This window comes from Rhinolophus sinicus, chromosome 3, assembly GCF_057876585.1.
Source record: "Rhinolophus sinicus isolate RSI-liver-muscle chromosome 3, RSI-T2T, whole genome shotgun sequence".
NCBI lineage: Eukaryota > Metazoa > Chordata > Mammalia > Chiroptera > Rhinolophidae > Rhinolophus > Rhinolophus sinicus.
In genome coordinates, this window is record NC_142503.1 from 68564922 (window position 1) to 68586594 (window position 21673).

Sequence of the window (21673 nt, forward strand, 5' to 3'; positions counted from 1 at the left end):
TCGATTACATAATTTGTTGGGCCCAGTTTGAAATGAAAATGTGGGTAGGGTTGCCAGATTTTGCAAATAAAATAAAGAACACCTGGCTAAATTTGCTGTTTTGTCAGCTTTGTTGAGTTATAATTGACTAATAAAAATGTATATAAGGTGTACAGTGTGATGTTTTGCTATCTGTATGTGTTGTAAAATAATCATGGGAATCAAGCTAATGAACACAGTCATTCCCTCATATAGTTCCAATGTGTGTGTGTGTGTGTGTGTGTTGAGAAGACTTAAGGTCTACCCTCTTAGCAAATTTCAAGTACATAATACTGCCTGTAAATCAATATCACCTGGAGGATTAAAAAACGAAAATCAATGCCTACATGCAATCGGTTTAGGGTTTCGCAGGACATTTTATAAAACTTTCCCAAGTAGTTTTAATGCACAGCACTGGCTGAGAAACTGAAGTTTCCCAGCAGCATTCCCAGCACCTAGGAACTTGGAGGAAACGCAGATTCTTGGCCCCCATACTAATCCTGCTGATGGGCAAAGTAGGGGACGTTCCCCCAGCAATCAGGGTTTGTTTTAACAAGCCCTCTGGGTGAATCTAATAGACTCTTAAGTTTGGAAGCTCTACTATACATTATTGGAAACTGTTGAAAGCTTTTAAAACTTTTGTGTTTCAGAAGAGAGCTCTGGTAGATATGTTAGGGCTTAATTAAATAAGGAACACACCAGAGGATAAGGCAACCTGTTAGAAGCTGGTACCTTTATAGGATCGTGGGGGTAAGAAGATGGGGTGAAGAGCTAGAGCAGTGTATATACTAGGAAAGAAGGGAGGTGATAGATTCAGAAGACGTTTCAGAGATAGAATCACTGGAATTTTGTGACTGATTGGATTGAGGGGGTTGAAGGGGAGAATGGGGTCAAAGAAAATGTGAAGTTTCTTTCTGGGTGATTAAGTGATGTCATTAAATAAGGCAGAAATGTCTTTAGAAAGTATAGGCTTCGGGGAAACAATAAAGATAATTGAATACTATGAGGTGGCCTTAAGCATCCAAGAGATGTCTTGCCTAGAACTTTTAAAGCAAATGGGTACTGGGGTGTAGCATTGGCAGTTCTCACCATAATATTTACATTTTTAACATCATTTATTCAAGTGATTGGTTATATATATATATATATATATATATATATATATATATATATATATAGTTACATATATATATTAAATAATTTATTTTAAAATATGTTCATTTCATTTTATATCGAGCCAAAGATGATGAACTTTAAACAAATCTATAATCTCTTATGGTGGATCATTTATATGAAGTTATTTTGGGAGGTTATTTTTTATTTTTTTGTTTAATTTTGTTTATTTTTTTATATTAATTTCAGGTGTATGAAACAACATAATGTTTAGACAGTTACACACCTCACAAAGGGATAACCACCCCCCGCAAGTCTACTACCCTCTGACGTCATATATAGCTGTTACTATACCATTGACTATATTCCCTATGCTGTACTTTATATCTGGTGGGGGGGAAAAAAATATATATATATTAAATAAATATATACATATATATTTAATTATAGTTGACATTCAGTATTATTGTACTTCAGCTTCAAGTGTACAGCACAGTGGTCAGGCATCTGCACAATCTACGAAGTGACACCAGATGAGTACTGAAGTTATTTTTGGTAATTAATAGAATCTGTGTAGAATGTGTTAGCACAATTACAGTAAAACAAAAGTTACTTTTTGTAAACTTAACTATTTCACTCTTGAGTCAAGTGTATACTAAACACATTCATTTTCAGAGAAAAAACTGAGATGGGGAAAACAAGAATAAATGTTTCACTGCAGCTGTTAAAGGAGGCAATTTTGTGTCATGGTTAAATCTACAGGTTCTGGAGCCAGACTGAGTTCCACCCCTTATAGGAGGTGTGATGTTGGACATGTTACTTCAACTCTGTGTGTTTTGGTTTCCTCATCTACAAAATGGCTAGATTAATATTACCCATTTGATAGGGTTTTTGTAAACATTGAATGAGTTGATTCTTGTAAAACATACTGTGAAAAGTGCCCAGCATTTAGTTAGTAATTATTAAATGTAAGCTCTTATTAATACAGCAAACAATTTTTCTCACTTTCTACTTAGTTTTATTTTCTAAATTGTTGCTATTCGCAATTTGTAAGTCTTATGCTATTTATAGCTGTTTATGAACTTCTGAACATTGAAGGGAACAATTACAAAACAGCGGATTTCTAGGAATTAAATTCTCAATCATTCATGGAGAAAATGTGAATGTGTACCAAAAATGGAGTATAATTTCTAAATAGGTAGAAATTAAAAGTTTCCTTTCAGTTTAGACACATTCTAGTTTTGTAGCTCCAAGTTGGAGGCCAGGAGGAACTAAGCTCCAAATTCTTTACAATTTTAAATCTTATTTCATTAATCCTCATTCTGAGCATAGTCAGTACCAAATCATAATTTACTCTGAATAGGAATAAATAAATTACTAGTCTTTGGATGCATAGTATAAAGGTCAAGAATGTATCGTTAACAATTTCTACTTCAAAAGTTATGTAAAAGAATGGTGATTATAATTAGTAATAATAATGATAATTCACAGCTGATCCTTTTGACTCTTCTTACAGGACAATGAGAAGAAGGTAGCACCTCTGGAAGCAGATAATGATCTCACTCTTCTGCCTGAAATTTGTAAATTAAGACTGGTCATTATCACTCTTCAATGATTGTGATCTGATTGTTCACTTAAAATCTCCTTAGTTTAGAAATCATTATGCTGGGGTATAGACCAGGGAGAAATGCTTCATCTTTAATATTTTACGTATCCTCAAAATAGTTTTACAATTCACATTTTTCAACCTGTTTCATTCCGTTGCGGGGTGGAGCTGGCAGAAGAGGGATAGATGTGGTTGTGGGTATTTGTATGTCTCGGGGCCGGTCAGACCCATACAGCCTTGCAATTGGGGCATATGTCCCGGCAGTTCTAAATATAGTAGCTGACATTATCTTTGCTACTTGGGAGTGCTTGTTCTGCGAGTGACCCGTGGTTGGGATAAACTTCCTGGGCTCAGGAGCTCTTTTAGAGTGTGGGTTCCTTGGTGACTGAAGGGAAATATGTAAGGCTTTACAGAGATAAAAACTAATGTTGGACATTCTCTGGAAATATTGGGTATTTCCAATATTTATTTATAGCCCCCCCCCCCACTCCCCGCCCATCTAAGGAATTGGAATTCTCTAAGTCATGAGTTAGCATGTATAGTGAGTGCATTAGTTGGGATTTGTTAAATGATATGTATATTATGCCTATTTCAAGGTTGCTACTGCCATTGTTGACAGATTTGGTAAAATAGATTTATTAGCTTTGGATTTAAGAAGTAAAATTGTATCACATTTGTGAAAAATCTTTTGCTCTTCCTCTCTGTAAAAATTGTAATACTTGAGGAAAGTCCTATTTCACTTAACTTGCACTTCCACAACTCTGATTCCCTTCAGTACCAATCACTGGACCCTAGTATCAGAAATCATGGATTTGATGGACGAGAAATGAACAGCTATGAAGTAATTTTCTTTTGTAATTTAATCACATAATTCAACCTGCTTTAAATTGTTTGTTAACAAAGTATGACAATTTATGTATCAAAGATAAAAATTTATAATAAGAAGCTGTCTACATACTTTACTTGAAGGGTAATTACCCTTCATACAGTCCATAACTCACCAGCGTTGATGAAGGTGGCAGTGAATTATTATGGTCTTTGCTTTGTCAGAAAGACTTTAATAACTTCATCATGCCACTGGTGTCTTAAAATTATGGATTGTATGCAAGGCATAATAACTCTCTTTCTTTTTGATAGAAACTACATTTCTCTTCTCAAGTGGTGAGTAATTCACAGTTAGAAATTTGAAAATGGTGACTTTGTGTCTCTAGATTGTATATTTCTACTAACAACAGTGAACTGCCTGACTTACCTTTAGCTAATTAAAAAAACAAAAATACATATTCATGTAAGTAGAACCCTCACACATTAATTTTTTTTTTTTTTTTTTATAATATAGTGGAATCCCACCACTGAGTAACAGATGGAAATATCTGTATTGTGGGTGAACTGTTTTCTGATGGTACAAAATTAAATATTCTGTTGAGAGAGGGTTATAATTTCATCTGAAACATACTGCCTTGTTTGAAATACCTTATTCCATTTGGCTGGTATCTTTCCATTAAGTAACTATTAGTTTAACAGCAAGATTGTGAGCATTGTGGTGGTGTTATTAAAATATGTATGTGTTATCTAGAAGTGGGTGATAAAAATGGGTCAATAGTTGGAGGAGAACATACATGTCCGCTACAAGAATAGAATGGTTTGGTGATTAAGTGCCTGGGAGTTTGACACTCAAGGGCAGAGACTAGAAGGTTTGGGGAACAAGAATATTTATGGATGACATGACCAAAGAGCAATGACTTTGCTGGAGAAAAGATGGCTAGCTCTGGCATTCTCAGGAGACATACCTTTGAGTCATAGATATGAAAAGCACAGTAATTAATTAGTTCATTAATTTGTAGGTGGCAGTTTTTTCTTTCTTAAAAAACTTTTTTTTATATTTCAATTACAGTTGACATGCAATATTATAATAGTTTCAGGTGTACAACATACGTAGTGATTAGACATTTATGTAACTTATAAAATGATCACCTTGATAAGTCTGTTATCCTCTAACATCAACATCACACATAGTTATTACAATGTTATTGACTATATTCCCTATGCTGTACTTTCCATCCACATGTCTGTTTCTATAACTGGTAATTTGTACATCTTAATCCCTTCTTCTTTTCAACCATCTGTCAAACACCCCTCCCATCTGGCAACCATCAAAAGTTCTCTGATTCTATGAATTTGTTTCTCTTCTACTTTTTCATTAATTTTCTTAGATTTCACATATAAGTGAAATCATGTGGTATTTGTCTTTCTTTGTCTGACTTATTTCATTTAGCATAATCCCCTCTAGGTCCATCCATGTTGTCACAAATGGCAAGATTTCATTCTTTTTATATAGCCAATTAATATTCCATTATATATAGGAACCGAATCTTTTTTATCCATTTGTCTATCAATGGACATTAGGTTGCTTCCATATCTTGGCTATTTTAAATAATGCTGCAGTGAACATAGGAGTACATATATCTTTTCAAATAAGAGTACTGGGGTTTTTTCAGATAAATACCCAGAAATGGAATTACTGGGTTATATGGCAGTTCTATTTTTAATTTTTGTGGAGCCTCCATACTCTTTTTCCATAGTGGCTGCACCAATTTACAATCCCACCAACTGTGCACAAAGGTTCCCTTTTCTCTACATCCTTAGCAACATTTGTTGTTTGTTGACTTATTGATTGTAGCCATTATGACAGGTGTAAAGTGATATCTCATTGTGGTTTTAATTTGCATTTCCTTGGTGATTCCTGATGTTGAGCATCTTTTCACATGAGTTCCTTATATACTATGGATATTAACCTCTTATTGGATTTATTGGATATATCATTGTTGAATACCTTCTACCATTTAGTAGGTCATCCTTTTGTTTTGTTGATGGTTTCCTTTGCTGTGCAAAAACTCTTTAGTTTGATGTAGTCCCATTTGTTTATTCTTCTCTTTTGGTTCCCTTCCCAAGGGCGCATATCCAAAAAAAAACCTATTGCTGACAACGATGTCAAAGAGTTTACTAACTATATTTCTTCTAGGGGTTGTATGGTTTTGGGTCTTATATTTAAGTCTTTAATCCTCTTTGGCTTTATTTTTCTGTATAGTATAAGAAGGTAATTCAGTTTCATTCTTTTCCATGTGTCTGTCCAGTTTTCCTAACACCATTTATTGAAGAGGCTGTCTTTACCCCACTGTATATTTTTTCCTTCTTTGTCATAAATTAATCATATAGGTGTGGGTTTATTTCTAGGTTCTCTATTCTGTTCCATTGATCTATGTGTCTGGTTCTTTCTCAAGATTGCTTTGGCTATTTGGGATGTTTTGTGGTTCCATGTACATTTTACAATTATTTGTTCTAGTTCTGTGAAAAATGCCATTGGTGTTTTGGTAGAGATTGCATTGCGTCTATATATTACTTTGGGTAGTAAGGACATTTTAATGATGTTAATTCTTCCTGTCCATGTGCACTTCTATTTATTTGTGTCTTCAGTTTCTTTCTTCAGTGTCTTATAATTTTCTGAGTATAGGTCTTTTACCTCCTTAGTTAAATTTATTTCTGGGTATTTTATTTATTTATTTTTGATGCAGTTGTAAATGGCATTGTTTTCTTAGTTTCTCTTTCTGATAGTTTGTTATTGGTATATAAAATGTAACTGATTTCTGAATATTAATTTCATATCCTGCTACTTGGCTGAATTCATTTATCAGTTCTAATAATTTTTTTGATGGAATCTTTAGCGTTCTCTCTATATAGTATCATGTCATCTGCAAATAATGACTGTTTTACTTTTTCCTTTCTGGCTTGGATGCCTTTTATTTCTCTTGTATGATTACTGTGGCTAGGACTTCTGATAAAATATTGTATAGAAGTGGTGAAAGTGGACATCCTTGTGTTGTTCCCTGATCTTAAGAGAAATGTTTTTAGCTTTTCACTGTTGAGTATGATGTTAGCTGTGGGCTTGTCATATATGGCCTTGATTATGTTGTGGTATATTCCCTCTATTCCCACTTTGCTGAGAGTTTTGATCATAAATCGATGCTGGATTTTGTCACATGTTTTTTTGGCATGTATGGTATCCCATGACTTTTATCCTTCATTTTGTTTTTCCATTGATAGATGTGCAGATATTAAACCAACCTTGCATCCCAGGAGTAAATCTCACTTGATAATGTTGTGTATTCTTTTTAATGTATTGCTGAATTTGGTCTTTGTTGAGCATTTTTGCATCTATGTTTGTCAGGGATATTGGCCTATCATTTTCTCTTTTTTTGTAATGTCTTTGGTTTTGGAATCAGGGTAATGGTGGCCTTGTAAAATGAGTTTAGGAGTCCCCCCTCTTGAATTTTTTGGAATTGTTTGAGCAGAATAGATGTTAATTTTTCTTTGAATGTTTGGTAAAATTCACCTGTGAAGCCATCTGGTCCAGAACGTTTGTTTGTTGGGAGTTGTTTATTATTGATTTGATTTTGTTTGTAGTTATCAATCTGTTCAGATTTTCTGTTTCTTCTTGAATATGTTTCTAGGAATTAATCCATTTCTTCCAGATTGTCCAATTGGTTGGCATATAATTGTTAGTAGTATTTTCTTATAATCCTTTGCATTTCTGCGGTTTCAGTTGTCACTTCTCTTTCATTTCTGATTTTTATTTATTTGAGTACTCTCTTTCTTTTTTCCCCCCTTCTTCCACCTTTCCCCTCCCCCACTCAGGTTCGTGCCATTCTTTCTCAGTCTAGTTGTGTAGGACACGGTTCCCTGACCCAGGCTGGTATTATGAGCGTTGCGCGACCCCCCTGCTGAGGCAGTCAGTCACCAGTCATGGGTTAGCCACTCATGGCAGCACACGGTAGCCAGTGGCCGCACTCAGCAGCCCACAGCAGCACTCAACAGCCTGGGGCAGCCCATGGTGGCTCACAGCAGCCCAACTTCAGGGAGAGCTGTTGTTCACAATCTTAACTGTAGAGGGTGCAGCTCACTGGCCATGTGGGAATCGAACTGGCAACCTTGGCGTTAGGAGCATGGTGCTCCAACCACCTGAGCCACCGGGCCGGCCCATCTCTCTTTTTTTCTTGATGATTCTGGTTAAAGATTTATTGATTTTGTTTATCTTTTCAAAGAACCAACTCTTGGTATCATTGATCTTTTATATTCTTTTTTATACTCTATTTATTTCTGCTCCGATCTTTATTGTTTCCTACCTTCTACTCACTTTGGGCTTTGTTCATTCTTCTTTTTTTATTTCCTTTAGATATGAGGTTAGATTGCTTATTTGAGATTTTTCTTGTTTGTTGAAGTAGACCTGTATTGCTGTGAATTTTCCTCATAGAACTGCTTTGGTTATGTCCCACAGATTTTGGATTGTTGTGTTTTCATTTTATTTTGTCTCATTGTTTAGAAGCATGTCATTTAGCCTACATTATTTGTGTGTTTTTCAGTTTTCTTCTTGTAATCGATTTATGTTTTCATAACTATTGTGATCAGAAAAGATGCTTGATATGATTTCAGTCTTCTTAAATTCGTTGAGACTTGTTTTGTTGCCTAACATGTGTTATATCTTAGAAAATGTTCCCTGTACCTAAGCCTCTGATTCTTATCTGTCGACTTGACTATTACCCTGGGAATACATCAGAGTGGTGTAGTAGGAAATCTATTAAGTAGTGTAGTATTAAGTTACATAATTCTTCTTCATATGAACTCTTTTGCTAGGTGAAAAAGTGATGCTACTCTCTTCATTTCTGCAGTCAAGGAGTCAATTTCAGCCTCTTATAGAAACATTATTTTCATTGTTTTGAGCAGTGTTATTGCTTTATTATATATAACCAGTGTTATTCCAGTGTTATTCCGAGTATTGCCTTTGTAAGAAGTTACACAGTTTTATTTTTCTGAATAATTATATTTTCTCTCCATTGTTTCTTAAATTATATTTGTTTATTATGATATATTGGCAATTACAGAAAGAAGCATGAAAATGACAATATTTTGAAAGTTACCCACTCAGGGATATTTTACCAGTCAGAGATAAACACTGATACCATTTTTTTTTTTTTTTTTTTGCATGTCAGAAAATCTACTGCTCTGTCCATGCATATATGCACACACACAAACAAATCCAAACCAGGAGACATAAAATTGGGATCATAATGATCATTCTATTTTATAACCTGAAATTTTTTTCACTGAGCATTAAATAGTGACCATTTTCTTATGTTACTAAATATCCTTTTACAACTGCTTCCTAAGTAGCTGAATTGCCTTTCATCTTATGCCGGATGCCTGTACTAATCCTCTATTACTGGGATTTTAGAAAAAAAAATTTTTTTTCTTTTATAAATGGCACTACGATGAAAATACTTTTAAGTTAATCTTTTGTCTATATTTATTTTCTTAAAACAAACCCCTAAAAGTAAAATTAAATAAAAGGATATGAACATTTTAAGAAGCATTTAATACATATATGCCAAATTGTTCGTCAGAAAGACTCTGCAGGTTTATACTTTTGTAATGGTCTTCTGAACACCCATTGCCAATCCCAGAATTAGGTTTTTAGGTTTTTTTTAACAGCCAGTTGGAGAAATGAAGAATCATGATCATTTATTTTAATTTGCATTGGTGATATATAAACATTTGTATGTGATTGTTGAGCATATGTATTTTTACATGTATTCCTCTTTTCTATTTGTAAGACATATTATTATGTTAAGGATGTTAACCTGTTTTTGTATGTTGTTTCTTTTGCAACTACAGTAAGTCCTCACTTACTATCATCAATAGTTCTTCGAAACTGTGACTTTGAATTAAATGATGCATAACAAAACCAATTTTGTCACTGGCTGATTAATATAAACAAGAGTTAAGTTCCTACAGCATATTTCTGGTCACAAAAACACCACCAAACTTCCAAATAAAGACTCAAAACCCTTCTAATATTAAACATTGAAATAAATGTGAGCTATCCATACATTTTAAGAAAGATGAGTAAAAATAAGTAAGAGAATTCTTTTCCAACCCGCTTATTCCAGTTCAAAGTCACAGGTGGCCAGAGCCTATCCTGGCAGCTCAGGGTGCAAGGCAGGCACCCACCCTGCACAGGACACCCTTCCATTGCAGGGTACACTCACCCCACACTCACTCAGACTGGGATAATCTAGAAATGCCAGTTCACTTAATGTGCACATCTCTGGGATGTGGGAGGAAACCCACGCAGACATGGAGAGAACACACAAACCCCACATAGGCAGTTGCCCTGGTGAGGAATCGAATGTTTTTCTTATCAATGTTATAACAAAACAACTTTCTTCAAAGACCTGCTGTACTTTTTCTCTAGCAGATTTTTCTGTTTTCTACATTTTGTCAAATTTTACCAAGGAAAAAAATAAATTAAAAAACAAACAAAAAGCCTCTTTAGATAGGTGGCTTAACTTTATTTAGGATTTGTTTCTGAATGCAAGATAGATATGGTAAATTCCATTACTTCAACCACAGGTAAGAAAAACGTACCCTGTTAATTAGTTGTAAAGCAGTCAGCCTTATGATATATCATATACGTATAACTAGGTAACTTCAGATGGCTTGTTTGTAGAGTTTTATCTACAGCATGCCAGGAATTTCTTGAAGTAAAATGCAGCATTTTGGTCTGCTCCACATATTGTTGAAACAAAACATCAATAGACATTTTTACTGGGCAATATGCAAACATTGAGAGAAGTTGAATTTATGCTAATAAGGAATATAGTAACAAATTGACAATTGAATAGAATTGTGTTTCTTACAGCAGACTATTTAAGCTACTCTCCAGTCTTTTTTTTCCATGAATGGTGATAAGAGCCATGTTTTGAAGTTATCATTTATATTTAAATATGATATGAATGGAATTTAGGAAATTCACTTCAGATACAGGAAACTTAACATTGATGTGTGTATATGTGGTTTTGTGTGTATGTTAAAGGGGCTGGGAAGTGACAAAATTAATGCCATATCATAATACTGAGAGAAATATTAAAGGTAAATGAAATCTTTATTGTCATAAATTGCTTTCTAATCCAGCAGTAAAAAAAGGCATGTGTAAAGACTATAAGGTTACTTTCAAAACAAGTATTTACCAAGTTCCAGGAAATGAATGTATTTATATAAAAGACACTTGGGAATTACACACGCCTTTTTCTTTATCTGTTTATCAAGTACTTGGCTTGTTCGCCTCTTTGGTTGAATTAAAGGCACTTGGTGTTCAGTCTCCTTATGCTTTAAAAAAAACAAGATACATGGTCATCCATTTGCCACTGACTAGCATTGAGAAGAGTTGGAATGGAGTAGTGTACTAACATGAAAGGTTGATGGGTAATTTAATTTTTGTAATTTGAAGTCTCCTTTAAATATATTAGAGGTGCTCCTTATTTAAAGGAACCCTACAAACCATAATTTTGTCGAGTGAAGAATTTGTAATACAACATCACCATTGGTTTAGTCTTCTTGTAAATCAGGATACAGCTTCACAATTTTTGAGGCTCATGGTAGTCTACCCCCACTGACATTTTGATTATGAGCAGGAAATGTGCTTCCTGTAGTCATCTTAGAAAAAAATAACACAAAACTCTTGGGTAACAAATATGTTAAGAGTGCTGTCAACTAGAGTTTAGTGTTAATCAAGGAATCTAGAAATATATTTTTTTCCTCTAAAAAATCTACCCTTTCGCATCATGGTCAGGAGTCTTGATCCTCATAGGAACAGAATACATTCTTTTCTGCACTAAAATAATGTCTTAGTCCTACTTTTTCCTTTCTTCCTTTGAGATACCTTCTCTGAATTCATGAATTTTTTATAGAACACCTGATTATTTGCTTTTAAAAACCCTAGAAGAAACAAGTACTAGATACATATTTAAATATCCACATAAATTAAATCTGAAGTGTCTAGGCTTTTCTGTTTTTAATGCTTAAATCAAAAGCTTCTTATAAATGAAACTTTAAAAACTTTGAAATTATTGGAATATCTTTAACTAAAATAGTTGGTTTAGTGCAGTATTTTAAGTACTTTAAGTATATCATATACATAAATATATGCTTAAGTATACTAAGTATGGTAAGTACTGATTTTATTTTAAAGCTCAACAGTGATATAGTAGTAATATCCTTTCTCATTTAAAAAACCGAACTAGTAAGATTTTTCAAAGAATTTTGAAAACATTTAAGTAATTATAGCAACACTTTCATCCTAGATTTGTATACAGAATTAATTTATCGATTTTGTTAAGTGATTAGAGTTAGAGCAGATTATTCTTACATTTAGAATTTAAAAATCTTTTAAACTCAGCAATATGGGAAACATATTGAATATATTGTGTTATACTTATCTAAGAATTTTTGGTGTAACAAATTAAATGCACACTTCTTTCGTGTTTTTAATTCCTTGAACATATTCACAGACCCTCTTTGTTGGGGAATTTTAAATAAAATTCATTACTTGCTTAACACTTTTGAATTTATAATGTACTTGAAGCGGTTTGTTTATCCTTGGCCAGTTACCCCATTCAGACCCTATTTTGTAAAGCTGATTTAAATGATCATTAAACATGAATTACTGTTACTGGTTATCTTCTATTTCCGTTCTGTTGAAGGTCAGCATGGTGCAGCACTGACTGTGATGGCTGAGTCCCACTGAGATGCGGGAGGAGGCCCGGAAGGGGCCCAGCCTGGAGTGGAGCAGAGGTGTGATTTGTCCAGGAAAGAAAGCTGCTTTCCTGGAAGGAATTGGCAGAATTAGAGAGAGGTTATTAATGTTGTTAAATTAGCCAAATTCTTCCTAATCTCTCTGTTTTTCAATGTAGACTTTCAGGCAAAATTTAATTTTTATAGAAAACTGAAGACATTCTGATTAAATATGAAATTTAGTGAAAATTATAATTATTCGGTTGTTATTTCCCCATCAAAAATTACGTGAATAAATTAAAGAGTATCAGCTTTAAAAAATATGTATCTATTGAGCATGTAAAGTGTAACTATGAAAATTCTAGTATGTTTTGCTTGATAACTGTGTGCTTCCAAATCTGGCACCATCTTTCATGAGACTCAAAAGTCCTATTTCCGTTGTGTTGTTTACTCTTAGGTTGTGAGGTTTTTCTCAAAATTGAACAAGTGTTAGGTGGTTCCTCCAAACAGTGACTAATAAAAGAGGATACAGAAACATGGTTGGAAAGGGAGAGGAATTATCCCAGCCTGATATTTTTTGTGTTTCCTCTTTCTGCTGCTGTCTTTCTCTGCACATCCTTACATAAAAGTCAAAAATTATTATTGAGAGTTTTGTGGCAACCAAGTGAGACAAGAAGAAGAAGTGTAAAAGTGGTATCTGACCTCTAATCCTAGTGATGCTCAGTTTTTGAATATCACAAACAGTTTAAAAGTGCTTATCAGAGCAACTCTTTACTGCCTTAATTTGTGTGTACAAATTGCTATTGGTGTATTATCTCTTTTACATCAGACTTTCTAGCTAATTTCTTTGTTTATTAGCTCAGTGAGTTCCTTAATGGTTACCCTTCTGACAAAGGAAGAAATCTTAGCTGCTCTGAGAGGAAAAACCAAATTTAAAAAATCCCGGTGAGAAAGATAAGGGACATCTGTATTCCTGTAGCTGCTGTGTTGTTGGTGTGGGAGAATATCTGGTGATTGACCTTGGTTCTTGACTGAAGTCACAATAATATGCTTCGCCTGGCCTTTATCCATAAAACAAATAGTAACAGCCTCCAGTTAAAGCAGAGATTCGATTTTCTTGGTTTTGGGTGTGGCAGAAAATTCCAACCTTGTGATCAGAGGAGCTAGTGACATTTTTCCTGAAATGTTTTAGAGTCTCCATTTTGACAGGAGCATTTTGTTTGAAATCATTTATACTGGAAGAGTTAGAGGACTGCAATACTGTGTTTAAAGGAGAAGGGTCTTTTTTTTAAATTAAATAATCAAAGAAAATCCACACATGCAATGGCACCCACGAGAGCCCCCCCATCCCCTCATGATCTGATGACAGAGTTTTGGATTAGGGCCCCTGAAGGAACAGTAGGTATTTACATTGGGGAGCCAGTTTAACATTTCTTACAAACAAGTTTAGATTGGATCAAGTCAATGAGGGCAACACCAATGTAGCTGGAACCTCTGGAGCTAACAGTCTGGGAACCCCACTGACCCTTCATAAAGTCAGTCTCCCAGGGTTGCCCTCTATCCATGTTAGGAACAGGTTTATAGATGCTAGTCTAGGCCTCTTATACACCCATCTGTGTTTCTACAGCCTGGTACCAATCTGACATGGTACCAAAATGTGTGTTTATGCATCAGATGTCATCTTAGAGCTTTGGCAGTGAGATTGGGTATTTGCAGGTACCCACAGTAGAAATCCATCTTTTAAGTAAGGCAAGAAAATATGAGCTTCCTAATGTTTAAGTAGAAATCATCTTTGCCCTTGCAAACCTGGTTACAATTCTGTTACCTCTTTATTTTTGTTTATTAAGCACACCACAGTCAGCCAGGTAAGATTTGAGAATATAGTGAAAGAGAAAGCATTTGTCTCTATTCTATCCTTTCACTTGACTCTCCTTGTAGTTTCATCTGCTTCATTTTCTTTCCCTTCATTGCCCTTCAGTTTCGGAACCTTACAGTCTGTCAACTATAAGTTTCCCTCATTGAAATGTAGCCACCTGCTATCTGTATAACTATGAGCAAGTTACTTAACCTCTTTGTGCCTTGGTTTCCTTACTTGTAAAATGACAGTTAGGCTATTACCTACATCATAAAGTTATGAGGATTAAATTGCATTAAGATGTGTCCAGCACTTAGCCTAGTACCTGGTTGTGCAAAGTGCTGAGTGACCAGTTATATAATAATTGCTAATAGAACCTATTAATAGAGTAATGATAGAGAGCCATATGCCTCATTGTCAAGTATCAAAATGTTAAACAAGACAGAATTGGGAATTCTTTATGTGCGGTAGCACAGGGGCTGGTGTTTTGCTTTTTCTGTGTGAATACATTTGTAGAATGTCTTAAAGATACAAAAAGGACTGTTGAGTCAGTCCCCAGAAGACTATAGAATGGTAAGAGAGGGTGTCCTAAGAATCCTAGGAATCATATTGTTACTTGTATTGGAAAAGGAGACAACAGTCGCCACATAGTGTTGAGCTGGTTGGTTATTTTATGTATTTATATTTCTGATAGCAGACATGGTGCTTTGTTTATCCAGTGTGAATGTTCTAAATTATATGACCATTATTAAATTTTATTTTGAAATTAAGTTTTGGCATGGTGAGTGTACTTCTCTTTGAGGCATCACATTTTTAAACATTTACAATATAACCTCACTCATTTGGAGAATACTGTATGCAAAATAATTTTGAAGGACATTTTATTTTCTAGTATGTATTTTCAGCAGGTGGTTAATGGCTTTTGACCTGCTGTACCAGCATACAGAACTTAATGTCAGATAGAATATTTTTTAAAAACTGCATTTTCATCTTGCATAATGAAGCCCAGTAATTCTTCTTGAGATTCCCTTGCATATTTTTTCAAGTAGTTATTGATAGAGATGTTTCAATTTGGTAGGAGAAAGAAGAGAAAATTGTAATGTTATAGCATTTAGGTCTTAAGGATATTTCAATGTATTCAGATTGATAAGTACAAGTATTTTAATAAATAATATTATACCTGATATATTTACATATTAAAACCCATTTAAAAAGCATGGTATCAGCCTTCCACCTTTCCCATGTCTTTCGGCCATTATTATTTTTAAAAATCACATAATTCACTCACTTTTCTTCTTTGTAATTTCCATTTTCTCTTGAAATTTATACAGTATATTCCATGGCCTATTTTCACACAACCTTTAAGAAGTATGCAAACTAAATAATGATTCTCAATTTTTGTGCATAAATAGACCGTGACGTACACTATATAAATGATAGAGATTGCTCAGGGCTCCAAGATTAGCAATTTTAGATCAATGTCAATGTAGATTTCCAAGACTTGTATGGGCACAAGCCTTTATACAACTGTAGTCTTCGCGATCATGTGCCACTTAGTTGTACCTTGAATAATACTCCGATTTCAGCTGAGTTCAGTTGTTGAGATGAAGATGTGTACAGCGTGATTAATGCCCAGAGTACGTTGTGGAGTGGCTAGCTATGAGAAAATGACAATGACAATGTTCCCTTACTGAACATATTACAGCTGGCATTCTGATGAGGGAGGAATCGTGTTTATATGCTTTGCATTAAGGCTTAATTTCTGAGGCTGAGCTCCAATTTTGTTTATTCCCTTAGGTAATTACTGGTTTTCAAGATGCAAAAGAAGTGTATCATTGGATTTTTTAAAAAAATGGTTAAATTTGTATTGTAGATATCCTTTCTTTAAATTTAGGCACTAAAAATTCTCCCACATCAAAGTAGCTTGTGATTCTCATTTGTGGCTAGGGAGTTAATCATCTCTCAGTAATGCTTTGAAGTTAGCTTTTTTTCTTTTCTTTTTTTTTTCTTATCCCAGCATGGGTTCATGAATAAAACTAACCACTCTGATAGGTATAGTGTATTATTGCTTTTGCCTATGGCTCTTGCTAATAAAAATTCAAATTCTGGTTAGTTTGCTGAATCAAATCAATGTAGTATGTGGCATACTTTTTTCCTGTTATGAAGCCCTTTCTCAGAAAATAGGTGGCAAAAAAAAACCATGGGGGTAGAGAAAAAAGACAAAGCAGTTCAAGTTTAAATATAGTTTAGCCTTTTTTTTTGTGTGCCTATGTTGTGGTTAGTCTGTAACCTGTATAAGAGTTTTTACTTCTCACTGTCTTAAAATCGTTAAAATTCTTATTCCTTAAGACTAAGTTCCTAAAAATTCCTATTCTTTACTCAAAGTATATGAATCAGCCGTTTTGTGGATGAGGTAACAATAACAACAGTGGCAGTAACTTCATTTGATAAAGTGTATGTGTGTGTTTTTAAATGCAGCTAGATGAGACCCTCAGCTAATGAATAGCGTAGGTGATGAAGAATAGTTAGGTGATTGCTAAAATAACCTGGAATTCTGACTGTTGCGGAAATTGTCATCCTGCTTACAAGATTGCCTATTCACTAAATCAGGTAGGATTTGGCATTTTAAGGAATAGGACGTTTTCCACTAACATCAACACAGAAAAGTATTGTGCCTGGATGCTTCCTTCAGAAGGCAACATGTGAATTTAAAAACCAGAGAACATGCCAGAACTAGACTAATGATTGTACAAGACATTCCATACTAGAACCAGATATGAGGCTCAGCTGGAAAGACCCTTAAAGTGCAGTTAGGGGAATACAAATAAGGAGCTAATTTAGCAAATTTACATGTATATATCTCAGTGGGTAGGATCATCTTCTCAAGAGTTAGAGACACCCAGATTTTAACTATTTGAAGGCTTGTCACTTTGAGCAAATAAATTATTCTGAGCCTCAGATTTCTTTACTAAAAAATAGGGGTACTAATGGTATCTAATTCATATTATTATTATGAGAAATAATTACCAAAAGTTGAAAAAGAAGGTTAAATGATACTTATAGTGAACAAAAACTCCCAATTCCACTATTCTGCCATAAGAAAATATGAAATAATGCCATTTGCAACAACGTGGATGGATCTTGAGATAATTATGCTAAGGGAAATAAGTCAGGCAGAAAAAGTAGAGAACCATATGATTTCACTGATATGTGGGATATAAAACTGAAAACAACAAAGGAACAGGACAAACAAATGAAGAAACAAAAACTCATAGACACAGACAATAGTTTAGTGGTTACCAGAGGGTAAGGGGGGAGGCGGGTGGTAGACGAGGGTAAAAGGGATCAAATATATGGTGATGGAAAGAGAACTGAGTCTGGGTGGTGAATACACAATGTGATATATACAGATGATGTATAACAGAAGTGTACATTGGCAACCTATGTAGCTTTACTAACATTTGTCACCCCAGTAAACGCTAAATAAAAAAGGAAAAAAAGAAACTCCCAATTCCAGAGTCTTCGAAATCTGTTACTGTGGATATGTTTTGCACATAAAGGACACATCGTTATATAGGCTCATACGTAGCTTTAGAATCCTCACCACGGAATGGCAGGAAGTTTCTCCTATTTTTGTGGCAATTGGCCGTCGATGTTTTTTCTCCCTGAGCTAATTCAACCCTAACCTGTCTTCTCGCTTTCTAGTTTGCTGACAATCTCCCTACTGCAAGTATCAACCCAATTACTTGGAAAAGTGGGACTGAAAAGATTGGTTATCAGTAATCATAGTATTCAGGCACTGTACTGGGTGCTTCACAGAGATTTGTGTTTAGTAGGTGATTGCCAAATTTGTATTTCCACTTTCACCCTCTAACCCAGCCTGCCTCCATGAATTCATTATTTGGCTCCTTCACTTAATTGTCTAATAGGTGTATAATCTTATTGCTCACTGCTCACTATCCTTCAGCCACACTGGGCTTCTTTATGTTCCGTGATCATCCTAAGTTCATTTCTGTCTTGGACATTTGTTCTTGCTGATCTTATGCCTGGAAGGCTCTGTCCTTTTATTTTATATGCGTCTTGCTTCTTCTCCTTATTCAAATGTCATTTCTTCTGTAACAGTTGTATCAAGTCATCCTCCCATCCAGTTTCTTGTCTCATCGTCCTATGATAAGTGTCTTCACGGTCCTTTTCCATGTATATAAAATTATTTACTTGTTTACTTATTTATTTATTTTTTGGTCTTCCAACCCAGAAGGCAATCTTCCTGAGAGCACGTGGCCTTATACGGCTTGTTCAACACTGTACTCCAAATACCTGATGCCGTACCTGGCTCATAGAAGTGCTGTCAATAACTTCAGAGGTATGATTATTCTTTTCTTAATTTTGTAGGTGACAAAAGTGAGGCCCACGGAGGTGCGGTAGCTTGCCCAAGATTGGAGGTGGGTCAGAGGTAGCAGAGCTGGGACGTCGACCCAATGCTGTGTTGGAAAACCTGTGCAACTTCGCCTTCCCACAACTGAAGGTGAGGGACATTAACAGGAAGTGGGGGGTGACGGGCAGGAGTGCTGAGTTCTTGCAACTTCTCTGAGTCCCTGGGCTGGCAGTTTTTGTTTCTACAGCATCGTCACACAAAAACTTATCCTGATCACTTTATGCTCTAGTATCCTTGGCTTACCTTCTCTTCCCTTTTCCTTTCAACTCAGTGCTCAAGACACGCATGATTAATATTTTACAACACTGCATTCAATCCCTTACTGCTTGGGAACAACAGAGAAACACTGGATTTTAAAGAAGCTCCCAAAGGCCTAGAATTCATGGTTTTGAACCCAGATGGAATTTTCCACGTGGCTTGGGTCCTTCCTTCTTATATACATGCTGTTTTTTGAGCATTTGTTACTTGACAGTGGCATTTTTTACAGCTATAGTTTTCTTTTTGTGAGTTTGTGTTAATAACACAGATAATGCTTTAGTTGTACTTGGCACCTATTGTCTAGAATAGTTCCAGTTCTGTGCCTTTCTGTTTCATCCTCCATCCGCCATGCAAAATGTGATGCTGCAGCTGAGCTATTTATACTGTTTTAGCCAGACATACTATAGAATAAAGCAGGTGGTCTTAAAATGTATATCATTGAAATGTGAAAATATGTGTTAACTTTTGGGGAAAAATGAAAAGAGAAAAAGAAAGCCAGTTCAGTTGATTAAAACAGGATAATCCATTGCATAATAAGTCACACCTTGCCGATTATAGAGGGAGAAGTTATTGGTGCTTTTTACTCTAGGACATTTGGTGTGTGTCGCTGCATTTGACCTTTTAGAAGCTATTGACATCCTTTGGAACCGCCAGCAAACCTGCCTTAATCAGTTAAACAGAAGGAATCTTAGCATTGTGGAACTGACTTGATTAATTTAAATCCAAACACACACAATCCTGCCTGGATACCCTTTTCAAGACCCTTGCACGAAAGGATTTCATTCAGAAGCATTATAACCCATATCCTGCTGTCAGAGTCTTTCAGCTCTGTTGGTTTTCTTAGGCTTCAGGCAGCATCTTTAACCCCTCTTAAGCTTCCTTTTATTTCATGAAAACAATATCTGTGCTTAAATTCATACAAATGTTCTACATTTCACTCGAAATTCTTTCTTTGTATCCTAGGGAAAAGGTATTTTAAAATTCCTCTAATTGAGAGACTAAAATGGGAACTTATCTAAAACCAGCTTTTTTAGAAAAGTATATTAGAACTTCATCCAGTGCTTCCTCTGGGAATTGTAATCAAAATTAGAATCATGAAATGTTGAAATAAGTTTTTGATATTATAATAAGCCATCATCTATAATACTGTTGACTTTTAGAGTAAAAACATTGAAGGCTTTATAATCCATGTTTAGTTTTGGGAAAACAATAAAGTTGAGTCTTGGGTGAGGTCAGCAGTAGTATAGAATCTCGTCCTGGATCTTTAAATGAAAGCAAAATTAAAATTCTTTAAGGATAAAACTTTGAATAATTTCAATCTATTACAGTCTGAACTGAGAAAAATACCCACACATTGGGCACTCTGCTGGGCTTGGTTGCAGAAGACGGCCGATATTTGTGTGGGAGACATTTAAAAAATTGCTATAGAATGCCATAGAATATTAGACTGGAAGAGACCAACACCTTACTTTATTTTTTTTTTAATTAAATGTATTGGGATGACAATGGTTGGTAAAATTACATAGGTTTCAAGTGTACATTTCTATAACACATCACCTATATATCACATTGTATGCTCACCACTCAGAGTCAGTTCTCCTTCCATCACCATATATTTGACCCCCTTTACCCTCTTCTACCATTTGGGGCCATTTGACTCACTGACACTTGATTTCTTTCCTGCTGGTGATCTTCTATATTCCCTTCAGCCTTTTGTAGTGGTCAGAGACCTCTTGGCTTGGTCTCATTTTTGGATAGGCTCTTTTTTAAAGCTACCTTTTTAGAAAACTCTAACAAAGTAGCTTTCCTGTTGGACTATTTCTTTATGACCATCACATCTCTGGAAAAGTCGATCAACTGCTCTTTTTCTGTGTGTGTTATCCAGATAACCTTTATTTTTGTTTACCCATCTTGATTTTGTTTTAGAGAACTTCCTACTAAAAGTTGTTTGGAACAACCTTGAAATAGTCTGGCTAGAATGTTAGGATCTAGTCCCCTGGACCTGTCATTGGTTTTCTCTGAGAGCAGGTAAAGCAGGATTGCAAGTTCAGAACACATATAGATGAATTTCTGTATTTCAAATTACAATAGTAATTTATATCCATGGCTAAAAAACTTTTAAGAGTTTAAAAATATATAATATAAAAATTGGAGGACTCTCTCAGTCTGTAATTGAACCTGCCAGAGGTTAACTACAACTAGCAATTGTGTGTGTGTCTTCTAGACACCTTTCAATACATATTTAAATAAGCAAGCACATTTATTTTAAAATTTGAATCATATAGATGATGTATTTGTATATGAGTGTGTATATACTATTTTCATTTGTATTGTGGTAAATTTTGCACATGTCTTGTTTTCACTTATCTCCTGATAAAATGTGCATGTTTTGCTTCTCAAACTGAGGTTCTCAAGAAGAGCAAGTGAAAGGATAGGAGTAATTCCATTTTGTTATAAAGCTTTTTCACTTTCTACCTATGTTAAGCAAAACTGAATTGTTGTGGTTTTTGTGTGGACTGACTTGACTATTCTTTCAGAATTCTCCCTAACTTCTATAGTAGTGAAAAGTCCAACTTGTCAATTAGGTTTAAATTCTCTACATTTTTCTGGATTGTGTATTGGTGCTGTTGTATTCCATTGTACTGTTTTTGTAAGCAGTATTATTGTGATTCATTTGTGTGCTATTTTCTCACAAGGGAAACATTAAAAGTGGGCTTGGCTTCATCTAAATTGAAATAGAGATAATAACAGTTTCTTTGAAATA

The 21673-nt window shown here is 34.9% G+C and overlaps 1 protein-coding gene across 39 annotated transcripts in view; it reads left to right on the plus strand.

Moving 5' to 3' along the window:
- PAM (peptidylglycine alpha-amidating monooxygenase) overlaps positions 1 to 21673 on the plus strand; it is a 261122-nt gene that overhangs the window by 23553 nt on the left and 215896 nt on the right. For 36 of the 39 annotated variants that reach the window (XM_074328644.2, XM_074328647.2, XM_074328650.2 and 33 more), the window contains exon 2: positions 18609 to 18741. The gene's annotated coding sequence lies outside the window, so the exon portion shown is untranslated. Of the gene's footprint in view, positions 1 to 12330; positions 12483 to 18608; positions 18742 to 21673 lie in introns of all 39 variants that reach the window. The other 3 variants (XM_088796651.1, XM_088796650.1, XM_088796649.1) reach the window with 2 other exon arrangements.